The sequence below is a fragment of the Ammospiza caudacuta genome, chromosome 1 (assembly GCF_027887145.1).
Source record: "Ammospiza caudacuta isolate bAmmCau1 chromosome 1, bAmmCau1.pri, whole genome shotgun sequence".
NCBI lineage: Eukaryota > Metazoa > Chordata > Aves > Passeriformes > Passerellidae > Ammospiza > Ammospiza caudacuta.
Window position 1 is genome coordinate 33384177 of NC_080593.1, and position 15027 is coordinate 33399203.

General features: G+C 42.4%; 1 protein-coding gene across 3 annotated transcripts in view; it reads right to left on the bottom strand.

Moving 5' to 3' along the window:
- OSBPL3 (oxysterol binding protein like 3) overlaps positions 1 to 11373 on the bottom strand; it is an 84149-nt gene extending 72776 nt beyond the window's left edge. For all 3 annotated transcript variants that reach the window (XM_058817872.1, XM_058817795.1, XM_058817716.1), the window contains exon 1: positions 11258 to 11373. The gene's annotated coding sequence lies outside the window, so the exon portion shown is untranslated. The remainder of the gene's footprint in view (positions 1 to 11257) is intronic.
- Positions 11374 to 15027: the final 3654 nt, after the last annotated feature.

Sequence of the window (15027 nt, forward strand, 5' to 3'; positions counted from 1 at the left end):
AAAGTAATCCTGTATTAATTCTCTTAAGTAGTGTGGTAAATATAGTTTTAGGTTATAACAAAATGTTAAAATAGAAACTATGCTATGTAGGATACTTTTTTCTTCCCCTAAAGCAAGGACTCACACTGAGATAGCAGCCACAGGACACCTAAATCTTTCAGAGAACGAGAATTATTGCTCCCTTATCAGGAGAAACGAACTTCTTCCAGCCTCACACAGTCAGGACGACGCCGTCAGGATTAAGAGGAAGAAGCTGACACTGACCAGACAGAATCCTGTGTTTGAATGGAATTTATGCATCATGTGTGAGATGTATGAATATGCAACAGGCTGCTGTTTTTAAGGGTTAATCCTCTGTTAACGGGTGTCCTTTTTCAGGCTTATGCTACCCAAAAAAAGGTACCCAGACTTCCGTAACTCTTTGTTTCTGTTGTCTCATATTGTCCCAGTTCAAATTGTCCAAATTATTATTACTCTAATTGTATTACTATTTTTATAACCATTTTATTGCTATTAAACTTATAAAATTTTAAAAACAAGTGATTGGCATTTTTCACAGTCAGGGTCCAAGGATTAAGCCAAGCACAAGTCCTGCTGAGACTCTGGGAAGTGACCAAGGAGAGGAAGGCACTCACATGCATGGAATATGTGTCTGATCAACATTATCAAATTAATGAAGGTATGAAAAGAGAAAAGAGCCACCCATTACATAAATTAAGGCATTTCCTTCAGAGCTCTGTAGGGAAACATCAAAAAAAGGCACTGCCAGTATCTAATCTGGTCAGAAGATTTAAAAATAGCACCTAAGACACAGGTGAGATATATGTAAGTTTATGCAAGGAAGATTGACAGCATAATATTGTTCTGAAATGAGTACCACAAGCATACCTAATCAGCCAAATCACAAGATTCCCTGCATCTCTTCAAATCTAAATGCAAGTCTCCTTCACTGACTGGGAGAAAGAGAGTCACCCCTACACAAACAGAGAGAAAACCACTTTACAAAGGGTGGAAATGCTTTTATAAATACTGAGAGAAAATACCAGTTTTATCCAACTGGGCATACAAGCTGGTTGTGAGTACTTTTAGCCAGGATCCTGGAATAAAATTTTAGTCCAAACACATAAGCTTTGAAATAATTTGTTAATGAGACAAGCTTTGGCTACTTTAAGATGATGCTTGGGAACTTTGCAAAAGGGAATATACAAATGCATTGACTGCAACAAATACTGAACATGAGAATCCAGGAACTCTCTTCCAGTTGTATTATGTGTCAGTACAGCCAGCTTCAGCAAGGAAGTCTTTATATATCACTTGCCAATGTTATTATCGCTGATTTAATCTGAGCTGAAAACTGACCTTGCTTTAATACTCTTAGGTTTCCATTAATAAAAAAAAATTACTGCATCTTTACTCACTTACATGTATTTCTTTTGTGCAAAGTTTTTGTGTGTCTTTATGGGTATTTTTTAAGGAATGCAATTTTTTAAAGTGGTAGATCACAGAAATGGTATGTTTTAGAATCTATGTTTAGGTTTTATAATCTATGTTTAGACTACCAGTAATAGCTGGCTTCAATTACATCAATTCTGACAATGAAAGTTATGCATATTTTCTTCTTGATTTGATGTCAATGCTTTGCATGTCCTTGCCTTTCCAAAGACAGCCACACTCCCCAGACACAGAGAAACAAGCACTTCAGAATCTCAATGCAAGGAGGAAGTGGGAGATTATAGAACAATTCCCTTCTTCAAAGTCAATCCCAGCACAAATCTAACCCATCTATGCCTTGCAATTTTTCTGCACTCCCACATTTCACAAAGCATTTTTGCGTGCAAATGTGTCAGTGGCATTCAAAGACTGGGCAAAACAGCTTCATAAGATGACGTAGCTGTGTTTACTCAAAACACCCTCATGATTTTCAAGGGCCAAAAAAACCCACAAGGAAATAAAAAAGAAGTTGGTAAGCCAGAATCAAAAGAGAAGAATTTAAGTTTTGGACATTAATATTTAAGAAAAAATAGAAAATCCTGTTTCCCTGCCCTTCATCCCTAGTTCCATTACTGAGTACCACTGCTCCTCTCAGTTTTAAGTGCATTATGCTGGACTAATATAAGACATGTTTTTATCAATAAATTAATGTACAACAAATGCACAGCCTGTACCATCTCTCTTCTTAATGCACTTGAAGAGTGTTGAGTAATGATATTAAGAAAGAAAATCCCTCAAGAATTCTAGTTCTGCAAGATGTGAGTGCTGGGAGACAGGCTGTGGTGAGAAAGGCATTGCATCTTTCTAATGGTCAAAAGACAACTTTTTCTCTTTTTAGCTTAGAACACAAAATTCACTTAACAGCAAGCAAAGATGATTCTTTTGTAGAAGGGCTCTGGAGACTGAACTGCAATTTAAATTTGAGCAAATAACTCTCATCCTGCACTGAACAGAAGGGTGTGTTTATGCTAACCATGCATTCTAGTCATATTAAAGTAAATAATGCAAACTCACTTGACAAGGAGTGTTAGGTAGTTCCATGTGACCTGTCATGTCTGGAATGCCAGGACTGAAATGGCATCCACACTTAGGAAAACATCAATATTTTCAAATGCTGAGCTGTGCCCCAAAAGCAAGATTTCCCAAGTCTCTTCAAATAGGAAGCTGTTATCTCCCAAAGTGAGAACAGTCACTTGGTGTCACTGAGATACAGCCACTGTTCTAGCACCAAATTATTATGAGATTAAGGAATCCACTTTAAAAACAGAGGTGGCTGATACTACAACCAGAAATAAATGGGAAGTTGCATTTTCCCCACTCAGCTTATCAATGTAATCAACTAGGACTAAAAGCAGATTATTAAACTTCTCTGGTGGAAACAATTACTTGCATTCATTTAAAAACACTCAAAGGTGTCCCATTACTTGAAACCTGATCTTTTAAAATGTAATATTATCTGTAAGGGATCTTCAGTACACCAACAACTGCACACATGTGACATGGCACAAGAAAGTGATATTGTGCACTTAAGCATTCTGGCAATAAAGGAAAAAAAATTATAAACCACACATAAAATATGCCACTTTGTAAAAGCCTGACATTACTTCCTTTTTCTTCTTTCAAAAACAAGCAAACAAACAGCAAGTGTCATCTGTGAAAGTGTTATCCTGGCAATAGCTCTGCTGTTGATTTTCAAGTGCAAGCATTGATCCTGCTGAACTTCAAGTAGTAAAGTACAATATAGTATTACACACAGGAAAATAAGCTGTAAAATTGTGTCCATGTGTGGAGAGAAGACTACGATTCAGCCATCCTGTGGAAAATTCTAATCTCTTATCTCTGAATCTGAAGTTCCATATTTATTCAGTGAGTGAAAAAACATTATTTCAGCAAAGCATTTGTATTCTTGTTCTAAGAAATAGGATGTTAGAAAAGATTGTTTCAACAAAACAATCTGGCTATCAGCTAAAAGGCAAGAACTTACTTTATCCACAGTAGCACTTCCCTCCCCCAGCAAGTTCTCCTTCCTCAACAATTTGACACTCTCTAAGCACTGGGAGATATTTGATAAGTGAACCTTAGTTTTATAAGGTTTACAAAGTTATAATTATGAGTGCTTCTGGTTTAATGCCTTACAGTTGAAATTGGTGGATTTGAAAGAGAGCAAGAAATCTCCAAGTGAACTCACTGATATACCTTGTTTTTTTTTTTCTTTTTAAACAACAGGAAAGAATGAATCTGTTTTATACTTCCTGAATTTCAGCAGCTGTGGCAGTAGTGTAAGAACTATGAATTGTTAACTTCCTACTTAGGTCACTCAGTAAAACAATATCAGTGCCATTCAGTTAAGGAAGACAAGAATCAATCATAATACTTTGACTCGATATTTTTGGCACAGAAATTTTCCTGGAATCTAAACCCAGCTGGCTGCTTTCTCAGCCTAGAAGTGGTACAGATACCACAACTGTAAGCAAATGAGGGTCCATGATACATCTTTGTCATCCATCATTCTATTCACTAAATAGTATTTGTTGACACTAGTAAGAGCACACCTACTGAATTCACATGTTAAAAACCAGCATCTTTCTTGCCAAGACATGACAAAATCCTGCAGACCAACACCTAAACTCTTTTCCTTCCATTGTTTGACCTTAACCAGAAAGCAAACAAGAAATATTAACTCTTCTTTCCTAACAGGGTTGTTAGAGTTCCATAACAAGGCAAGATCTAGCAGAGATTCTCCTCTCTTCATATACAAATGCTGTTACTTGACTTCAGTATCAAGCCAATTAGAAAACCCCAGTAGCTCTAGCTCTTTTTAAAACTCAAATTGTCTCAGACAGACATCACCAATCTCCACAGGAAGCCTACTCCAACAATGGATGCACCCTGCTGTATGCGAGATGACCTGTACCCCAACCACAAGGCTGCTCATTGACTTCAAGGCACAGCCAAACTGGAAAAAAAGATCAAGACCCTGGCTGGCTTTTAAAAATTAATTTGTTTGTCTAAGATTTTGAAAAGCAGAATTGAACCACACTGAGCTTCAAAATACCCTAGTAAAATTATCACAGAATGGTTCAAGGTGGAAGAGATCCCCTCAGTTGGAGGGCATCTGGTCCAACCCCCCCCTCAAGCAGAATGACCTGAAATGGGTTATCCAGGATCACGTCCAGAAAGCTCTTGAGCATCTCCAAGGAGGGAGACTCCATCTTCTCTGGGTAAGCTGTGCCAGTGCTCACTCACCCTCCCAGTGAAGGAAAAACTTCCTGATGTTCATATGGAACTTCCCCAGTTTCAATGCCCACTGTCTCCGGTCCTCTCACATATCTTAAGAAGTGACAAAGCTGTTATCAGGATGTTATCTTTTAAGGAAACTGAACACGGCTGTTCTGAATGATTCAGCTAATCCTACGTAACAGTAACAGCATGTAAGATGGAGTTCTGACAAGTTCCCAGGGTAGACCACAGAGTCCTGTTAATTACTTTCATTAGCAAAAAAAAAAAAAGTTAGGGAGAAGCCTTCTCTTCAGGCATAATCTTAACACCTTTTCTTTTTTATTATTTTTTATTCCAATATTGCTTATTTAATAAGCAAATACCTTCAATCTTTCAGCAAAAATATCAGCTCCAAAGAGCCTGATGCATTCTAGGTGGCCTACCTTCCTTGGAGGCAGTGAATCATTGCTAAAAAGATGGACCTGCTAGCTAAATGGCTGCACAGCTGCCATGAGCTAAGAGCTCACGTGCCTCTGTGCTGCACAGACACAGATACATGCAAATAAGGGGGAAAACCCCACACAGCTACCAAACTGTGGAAAGGCATCTCTCTGGCAAGCAGCAAGGCATCAGGGAGTGAACCTGAGAGAGCCACCTCAACCTCCTAACCACAGTCATCTGCAACCAGCAGAGACTCAGCAGCCACTTCCTTTGGGGCTCACTTCATCTGCCCCCAAACACACAGAGCATAATCACTTGCCTGTCTTCAGGACTGCTGTTGCTGCTGATCATTTACACGTTGTTCTTTTAAATCAGTCAAGAATACCACAGAAGATTAACAGACACTTGCTGTTTCCTTTTTTGAGGTATACGAGACTGCCAGTGACTGAATCACGTTCATAGTGAAACTTCCTCTCTTCCTCCCATCACAAATTGCACCTGAATTCAGATTTTATGCTGTCAAAGCTTTGTAGGGCATCTCAGCACTCATATTTGTCACAAGCAAGAAATATTGAAAAATGATAGAATCATTCACCCTCCTTCAGAATACGGTATTTTATCAGACTATTAAACAAACTTCTTTTCTGGCAGCACAGTTACAGTTAAAGTAGTCTCGGCTGCCAGTATGAGCAGGATGCATTCCACATCATATTCAGGGCAGCTGCCAGGGTTATGCCTCACAGCCTGAGGTAGCACCAGAACCTTTTTGACAGACACACTTAGCAAGACTGGTCTCAAAGTCGTATGTTGTCACTGCAGACAGGATGGAAAAAGTCCTGTAAAAATAAGAACTGTATATTTCACTTCAGCAACTGTGAGCATGAAGTAACTCTATCCCTCCTCAAGGCTATTTTTCTAGGCACACTGACAAAGCAATTATCTTGGAGAAGAGGGAGAGGTTGCAACAAAATGTTTTTAACATGTGTGATTGGCAAGATGGAAAAAAGTAGTACCAGAGACCTACATCCTACCCTGCTCACATGAAAACTTGAAGGGCAGGACTTGACCTTCTGTAACAAGCAGAATTAACAGTGACACAGATGGGCTTGTGCACTGAGAAGGATAAAGTCTCCAGCACACATGGTTCTTTCCCTGATTGCCAGGCTGTTCAGAAATTGTCTCTCCAGGGGTTTCAGCTACTCTCTGGGCAGAGTGTACATGGGAGGCAAATGGAGTATATCCACACAGCTGCTCCTTAGCAGAACCATGAACACCAGGAGCTTCATTCATTTTCACCAACAGCTCCATGAAAGTGGAACAGACTAAAATTGGAGCAGTAAAAAAGTGTTCACTATGACTAGGAAAAGCCTCCAGAATGGCGAGAGTAAGGGGCACCAGATAAGAGAGAAGTGGCCCAAGTGACTGGCACAAGAGATAGGAGATTACAGTGTGATAACAGACTCTGCAGTATCATCATTAGCAATAATAAAAAAAATTGGCTGCAGCCAAGATGGGAGAAAAGTATGACTACATTCAGTAAAAGAAATATTTCAAATTTTTAGCCTGAAAATATTCATCAGAGGATACACAGAATAGCCAGAAAGCCCAATACTTTTTTTCCCCCAATGATAATAAAAAGTCACTACTGAAATTCAATAGATACCACTACAGTAAACACAGAAACACAAATAAGGATGAGTTTCTCACCTTTACTGCTTTGTCTTGTTACTGTCTTTGTTCTAGTACAGCAATTACATGCAACTGCTGCATGACAGCTATAGCACCACATACTACCATGGTTTTGCTGTGATTTTTTCAGGATTAAGTTCAACTAGCACGGAGGCAGAATCTGAAGATTCTGAATTGAAGATTCAGTTAAAAAGCTGCTAATATATAAAGATGAATCAAAAGAAAAATGTCATTAATTCTCAGCCTATGCATTACATTGGAAAGCAGAGGAAAGGGAGATTTGTTTGCACACTCTTGTTAATATAATTGCCAAAGAAAATGTTCAGAAGGAAATAATTAAGTGTTGACATGGCAGCAGCTGTGTTTGCCAAACTAAATATGATTCAGGTATCAAACCCCCACAACTTAAAGACCAGAAAGCAAATGTTCAGTTCAGGTACTTGTAGTTTAACAACTGGACTTTAAAATGTCAAATCTAAAACCACAGATAAAATACACACCTCATGGCTGCACAAGGAATGCAGAGCTTGTCTAGTACGCTTTTTAATGACTTCAAAGGACAAGTTCTCACATTCAGTCTAAGCAGTTACAATATTGACAAACAACAGAGACACACAAGACATCCTATCTGCAGCCTTTCTGCTGTGACTTACCAGATGCTATTAGACAGCCACTATCTTTTTGTCAGGATGTCTGTCTCACGGCCAGATGTACAATTATTTAGTTTAGAGATATCTCTAAGAGCTAGATGCATATAGCAGCTCTCAGTGTACTCCCTAAGCTTAGGGCTTAGATGTCAGTGAAAGTCAGTTCTCTCTATTTGTTCCTCCTGTTGCACATGACAGGGATTCCTGTCAAGTCTTGCTTATCAGTACGTATTTTCCACAATTCAAGGGGCATGTCTAGAATGGCCTGCATTCAAAGACTGAGAATCATTAGCAAATAGCAAACAGACATTGCAAAACCTGCTCAGCACCCGCCAGATTGAAAGCAGCTCAACTCTGTTTCTTGACTTTCATGGTTAACATCACGGAGTGCCCAGACACTGCAATAGGATTAGGCCCTGCTGCGCTCAGTGCCTCACACCAACACGTGACTCGTACCCTAAGGAGCTTGCACTGAGCCAGGCACACCAGACAGGCAGGACAGCGGAGGCTGAGCTGCAATGGCCAAGTACATTTCCCACTTTCAGCTACCATTCCAAGAGTCCTCACTGCTTTTAGCAGCAAGGCAGGTACCAGACTTGCCATTGAATTTGTATTTTAGAAAAAAACAAAACAAAACCAAACTCCCTGAACAAACAAACAAACCCAGTAGCCACAACAGCTCTGACCATTTAAAAATTATCTTAGTTGCAACAGCTGAACACAGAAAATCAGAAAGAATTTGTTCAAGTTTGCCATTTTCTTCCCCAGCTGAGGCAGTCCTCAACTTTATTTTTAAATGTTTCAAGTGACTTGCAACAGCGTGCATGAGCTCCATGCTGACAGAGTTCCAAAACCCCAACGCTGTTCATTCATGTCATAACTTCATATATAATAGAATCTATTTCTGAGCATACACCCTATGTGAAAGCCACAAGCATCTTCAAGAACTCTGCCCATGTAACAAGCTAAAACAGATTTAAGGAAGGAGTTAGAGATATCCTGCCTCCCAGGGTCAGACCCAGAGCTGTGCTTTTCTTAGCTATCATGCCTGCAGCTTCACCTAGGCTATCATAGTCATTAGCATCAACACCCACATCACTCAACCTTGAAGGCAGACAGAAAACCTCCCTCTAAGGTAATTAGAAATTAACATGGAAGAGATACGTGTTATGTTAGTAGAATAAAGACAACTACCCACCTACAACAGGACAGAATGTTACAACACCCAAAACCTCCTTGTCCTTCAGATAAATGACAGTCTTAAGGAATCAAATATGTATTTCAAGGCACAGTATTAAAGCACGTTGCACAAGTGACAGCTGCAGGAGCCCAAAAACAGTGTCTGCCCCCCAAAGTATAATGTTTGAACATAATCACTAATGCAGAAGACAGACATGCAAATCCAGCATCTCAAAGAGCAGAGCAGGGTAAATTTGGAAACATATTAGTCCCGGTCCAGAGAGTTGTTTGTCAGATCTCAGTGTATCTGCATCCTATTATCTGAAACTTGATACAGAAAAAAAGCAATTAGATTCTCCTAGAAGTTCCTTTGCTACCTTAGTAGCAATGCATCACAGTATCTATACCACAGCCTTTTATGAGCAAAACTTTGCTAATTCGGTAGGTCAAATCTTACCTGCACTAAAGTAGATTAAATTTAATGAGATCAAAATATGCTGACACAGATAGTACACTGCTTCTGACATAGAAAAGGACCCCATGCATGGTAACACACTCATTCTGCTGCCTCGTTCATCACTGCATGGTTTTAAAATGCACTTTGCAGCAAATTCAATTTAATCTAAAACATATTAGTACTTTAGATATGAATTAACTTTTCTATAGAAAGACTTTTGTCATTTGGCAGCTAAGAGCATCATTTGTAGAAACTGAAAACTCAGCTTTACAGTTAGAAACCATAAGGTCCGGGAAATGCCATGTTTGACTCTATTTTCTCCTCAGTATGTAACAAGATCTAGAGAATGCAACAAATGCGAGAATTAAGCTGACACGCATCTGTTTATAATAGATGTGGTTTGAACAAGACCCAATTCTCTACAACAACGTACACATATCTACTTAAAAACCCAAATAAGGTTTTGTATAAAATACAGCATACGTACATTTGCAACAGTGAATGAGCTGGCCACACACAGAGTGTCGCAACAGGCAGACTCCAGCAGAGCCTTACCATCATTTCCTGTCCTTGGTGAACACACCAATAATTTCAGCACAACCACAACTCTTCAGTGCACACACAGAGAACATCTCCAACACCTAAAAGTCCCCTCCCACCTTTCCTGCATGCAAACAAAATCAAAAAAGAGATGACATAAGTGGGCCTAATGCAATGTGTGGGGAAGGCAGTATAAGAGTAAAGAGAAAGAGAATTAAGACTTGTAAATGCTGTTGCTTTGAAAATGGACAGAAGCCACAATGGGAAACTAGTTAATTTATTAATCTATTAACTAGTTTAAATCTATTGGGAGTGCAGACTGGGGAGCATTATTTAAATATATCTTTAAAAAAAAAACATTTTAAACAATAAAAACCCAAAGCTCATGGAAATTAAAACTGTCGCTACCCAGGGCTTTACAGAAAATGTCCATGAAAACACACGCTTTAAATACCCAAACCGGACTTACAAGCTCTGTTGAAATTAAGTAGAGTGAAACACTCTGAACTCTATGAGTGAAACACTCTGAACTCTATGATTAATCGATGAAAGTCAAGGCATGAAGCAACTGTTCCCTTTGTGCCTTCTCAAGAAAACAGAGAAAGAAAAACACGGTTACCATCATTAGCGGCCTAGGACAAAAACATACGGCAGAAAATTACCTTACATTTATCAAATATCCATTTCTCTAGCTGTCCTAGATATCCTCCTAGTAAAAACGAAACAGGCTCAATGAAGAGTACTTCACTGTCACTGAGCTGTGAAGTACTGTACACCAAACAGTTTTCAAATAATGGAGTATGTAACAGCTCATATTGTCTAACTGGTCCTCAAATGGAAATTAAATCAACCTAAAAACAAGCTGGATTTAATTAACCTATTTAAGATAGAGACAAGAAATAGTAATAATAATAATAATAATAATAATAATAATAATAATAATGGTGGCTTTTTTTTCTTCTTTATTTTACATGAGCACAGAGAACCAAAGATTGAGCAGAGATCGATGGCTTTGCAAACGCGCCCAAGATTTCTGAAGTTCCAGGGATTTCACAGCCAGCCGGCTGTCGGGCGATGCCCCGGAGCCGCAGCCGCGGGGAGAGCGGCTCCAGCCCGTCCCCGGGGCAGCGGCTGCCCGGTGCGTCCCGGCTCACCGGGAATTCGCTCCGGCTGGTGCCGCATGGAGCGCCCCGGCAGGAGCATGAACCCCTCAGCAGCAGCTCCCGGAGCAGGGGAGGTGTCTAAGTTGGCAGTCGCTCGGAACAGCCTCGTGTGGCTGTGACAGAGCGGCCGGAGACCCGCGGGCGGCGGGAGGAGGCTGGCGGGATGAGCGCGGCACCGGCAGCAGCAGCCGCTGCCTGTCCGCCCGCCCGCGCCCCGGCCGGCAGCCGCGGGCGCCCTCGCTGCCAGCCGGGCGTGAAAGGCGCTTGCTGAGCGCCAAAGCGACACTTTTCCCGTGTGCCGAGTTCGCCGGCTGCCGGCCCGCCCCGTCCCGCGGAGCCCCGGCTCGCCCCGCAGCGCTCCCGCTGCGCCCCGCCAGCCCGTCCCGTCCCGTCCCATCCCACCGCATCGCATCCCTACGGCGGACACCCACCTGAGCCCCACGCCTACGGCCGGCCGGGCGCCCCCGCCATGGCCCCCGGGCAGCGGCGCCCCGCAGGCAGGAGCGAGGAAGGAAGGAGCCCGGCAGGAGCGACAGCCAGCATACAGGGCCGGTCCAGCGGAGCGCTCGCTCGGCTGGCAGGGAACACCCACGAGCGGGACCGGCGGCGGGACCGCCGCGCTCGAGTGACGGCCGCGCCGGCCAACGGGAGGAGCCTGCGCTGCCCCCGCCCCGCCGCCGCCCGGGGCCGCTGCCGGTGCCGTGCCCGCCTTCCCGGGCGGCGGGGCGGGGGCAGGGGGTGTTTCCATGACGTCAGGGGCAGCGCCCGCGGACAGGTGGGGAGCGGAGCCGAGGGGACGCGGGGACAGGAGCCCCGGGGACAGGAGCCCCGGGCTAAGCCGCAGCTGAGCCCCCGAGCCCGCCCTAAGCGGCTGGGGCGGGGCAGGGCAGGCGCGGAGCTGATCCCGCAGCGACCCGAGGGAGCCTCGGCAGCGATGGCTCCCGGCGCCGCCGGGTCCCGAGGGAGCGCTCCCCGCGCCGCAGGGGCGAAGTGCGAGGCAGAGGGTTTGCCGGGGGATCGCCGCATCCACAGCAGCCTGCGGGCATCACTTCCCGCGCACGGCGAGCGCTTCCCGCGCCCCACCTCGCCATCCGCCTCGGGAAGGGCTCCTCCGTGGGAGAACCACCCCTCCCCGCCTTCCCCCGCTACTCCTTCCCTGAACCGGCATCGTAAAATTATAAAATTTCTCTGTACCTTATTTAAAAATAAACATCTTGAATGACTAATTACATCCAAGCCGTTGGAAGCGCGCTGGACGGCTTCCATGAACCCTTAATGTGTGCACTAAATCTTTCAGAAATTGTTACTGCTTGCGAGGAGGTAGACGGGATGTGACCTGGCACACCATTCACACCGTCTTTACTTACAAAGTGCGATTTAATTCACACTTAGGGGAAACGGAGGGGGGCGGGAAGAACCACCCCGGTTTCTTTACTCAGACTCACATGCCCAAAACTGATCAGCTGCTTCTCAATTCCATTCAGAATTTGGTGCTTTTCTCGACTGGAGGGAAACAGAAACGTTTTTCTTCATGAATAGCATTCATACAGCATTAAAAAAGAGCAGAAGCATTTGTAAGAGCAAGCTTAAGTAACATCCTGAAAGTTAGGAATGGTGTTTACAGACTGGAACTTAAGGCAGCATAGTACATAGCACCTTGAACAAAGTCTTGTAAGGGCATGAGAGATGCTGCAGAACATCACTTTTAGTAAGGACAGCATCCACGGAAGGCTTCCCAAACCATCAGCAGCAGCGTGACCCAAACACCCTGAAAGCTGCTTTCAGAGCTGGCCTGTGTGATGCTACAGCAGGGAGAAATGCTTCTGCTCCTGATGCCTCTGCTGCTGGCTGCAGCTGTACAGACTGACTGTGGCTTAAGGAGATGCTGCCTACACAATGAAAGCTCAAGAAATGACTTTTTAGCATCAAACTCAATGAAAAGCAACAGAAGTAGTTTTAATTTTCATAGTATTGTTTACTGTAGCTCCAAGTCACTGCTGTGGGAGTTCAGGCATTGCCAGAGGGTATATATCTGTTTGCAAGCAAGTAGAGTTTAACAATAACATTTATCAATTCCTTGGGTTTCAGATTTTATAAAAGTTTGATTTTATAAATCCCAGTTTTAGGACTAAATTACCAGTGTGTGTCATTTTAAAGAGCACAATTTTTGAACTAAAGGCACCAAACAGCCTGCAGCATCCATTCAGTTAAGGAAAAATTAGACACCTGGAATATGTTGATCATATACCTTTCTATTGTTCCCATGATGTTAGGATGCACAATGATGCACATTGCTAGGTAACGGCATGTTTCCTATGCATGTGTGGCCTCTTCCAATTTCCATTGAAATCAAACTCAGACCACCTCTTTATTTAGAAAGTAACCATGTGTCTACCTGAAAATGTACAAACTCCAGACCCTGCAAGAAAAAAGACCCCAACTGCAAAAATAAAATTATCTTCCAGACCAAAATCTTCATATTGAGTCCTTCTGTATAGATGCTGGCCTATTTGAGATTCCTGAAATATTTAGGACTTCTATTGTTCCTGTGTAAAAAATATGGCCTGGGTGCATCCACGGGCTGTATTACATTATTTCCCTGGAGTTACTTTGGGAAGGAGTTTGATCTTCTTATGGATTTAGGGCTTTGTTTCCTTTCCTTTTGTTCTTTCCTTCTGTCACACAGAAACAATGAAAAAATATCAGAGTGCTCTGTTTTCCTGTGCTAAAGAAAAGTTTTGAAATAAAGTAATAACCAGCCTTTTGAGAACAAGGTTCTTTCTGTTAGAAAAGCAACATACAGAGAAATAGTGGCAGTTCATTATCTGAGATGGCAAGATACAATGTGGTCGTACACATTGGAGGAAATGTATGGGCAGAAAGCCTCTGTGTGAATATAGATTGCTGGTTTTTTGTTCTTAATAGATCCATCAACACAAACTCATCCGGTTTATAATCATAAAAGGAAGGTGGTTAGGGTGTTCCTCAGCAACATGCACTTAACCTTCGATTTATCCTTGCTCTTTGGGTTTTCTGATTGATGGAGCCTCATGACACAGTAATCTTTTCAGAGCTATTAAGAAGAGGAACTCCATTCTGCATAATCCAACAGGTATTTTTTTAATTCAATTTCCCTTTGATCTATTGTAATTCAGAATTAAATTACATGGTCTGAATTAAAACTCTACCAAAACGTGTGTTCTTTCGGCTTGCTCTTTCCTGTGGTTTTGTAAAGACAGTTCATAATAATGTTTCCAGTGGTGCAATGAAAGGGATTGTCTTTTGATTTCCAGCTTGATTTTTTCCTTTAATTATTAGGTAAAAATAATTATTGCATCCCTATTGAACTCAAAGAAATGATGTCTCATGTTTAAGCAGTCTTAGTCTGGTGAGTGAGCCAGCTTCCATTCCACGTATATGGACCACAAAGAGAAAGGCTCATTATGAGACACAAGTTTTGTCCTGCGGTTTGAGCTGAACAACTGACAAATAAGTTTTGCAAAGAGTTTCTACATTTACAGCAGATGGATATATTTATCGGCATTTGTGTGGCTGAGATGTGAGCAGCACAAGTTGTGCACATTGCAAAGTTATTGCATTCATCTGTCTAACTCTTCTGATGACTATGCACATATATTTTCAATCCTGGACAGGAGTTATCTATCTTGTAATTCAGAAACATCTTTCTTCATGCACAAAAATAAATCTGTCCTTGAGAGCTTTTTTCTTTCCACCAGCCCTCCCCATGATGTAATGTCTGTCCTTATGCCAGTCCCTTCTGTGTTATTCTTGGTCACCACTGAGGAGCCTCTATCCCTCTGACAAGTGCTGTGGCAAACGTGGCTGTTGTCCTGTTGCACTTACTGGCTGGTAGTATGGAAGCTCTTGGCACCACCTTTCACGTGTCTTTCTTGCTGGTATTTCTAAATTCTTATCTCCCTGGGCTGCCCAGGCCTCTTTTCACATGACCATGGTTACTGGGTCTTCCATGACTTGTCTGGCTTCCCAGCTAGAATTAGCCTTGTCAGATTCCCTTGGGAGTCCTTCTGGATACCTCCAAGGCAAAAGCATATCATATGTGTTGCAAAATTCATTAATTTTTGCAATACTTTTAGCAATCTTGACTGTGCCTTACCATTTGTATGGTGATAAGAGCTCTACAGCTGTGGGGGAAAGCAGACCTGCTGTCACAGCACCCTTT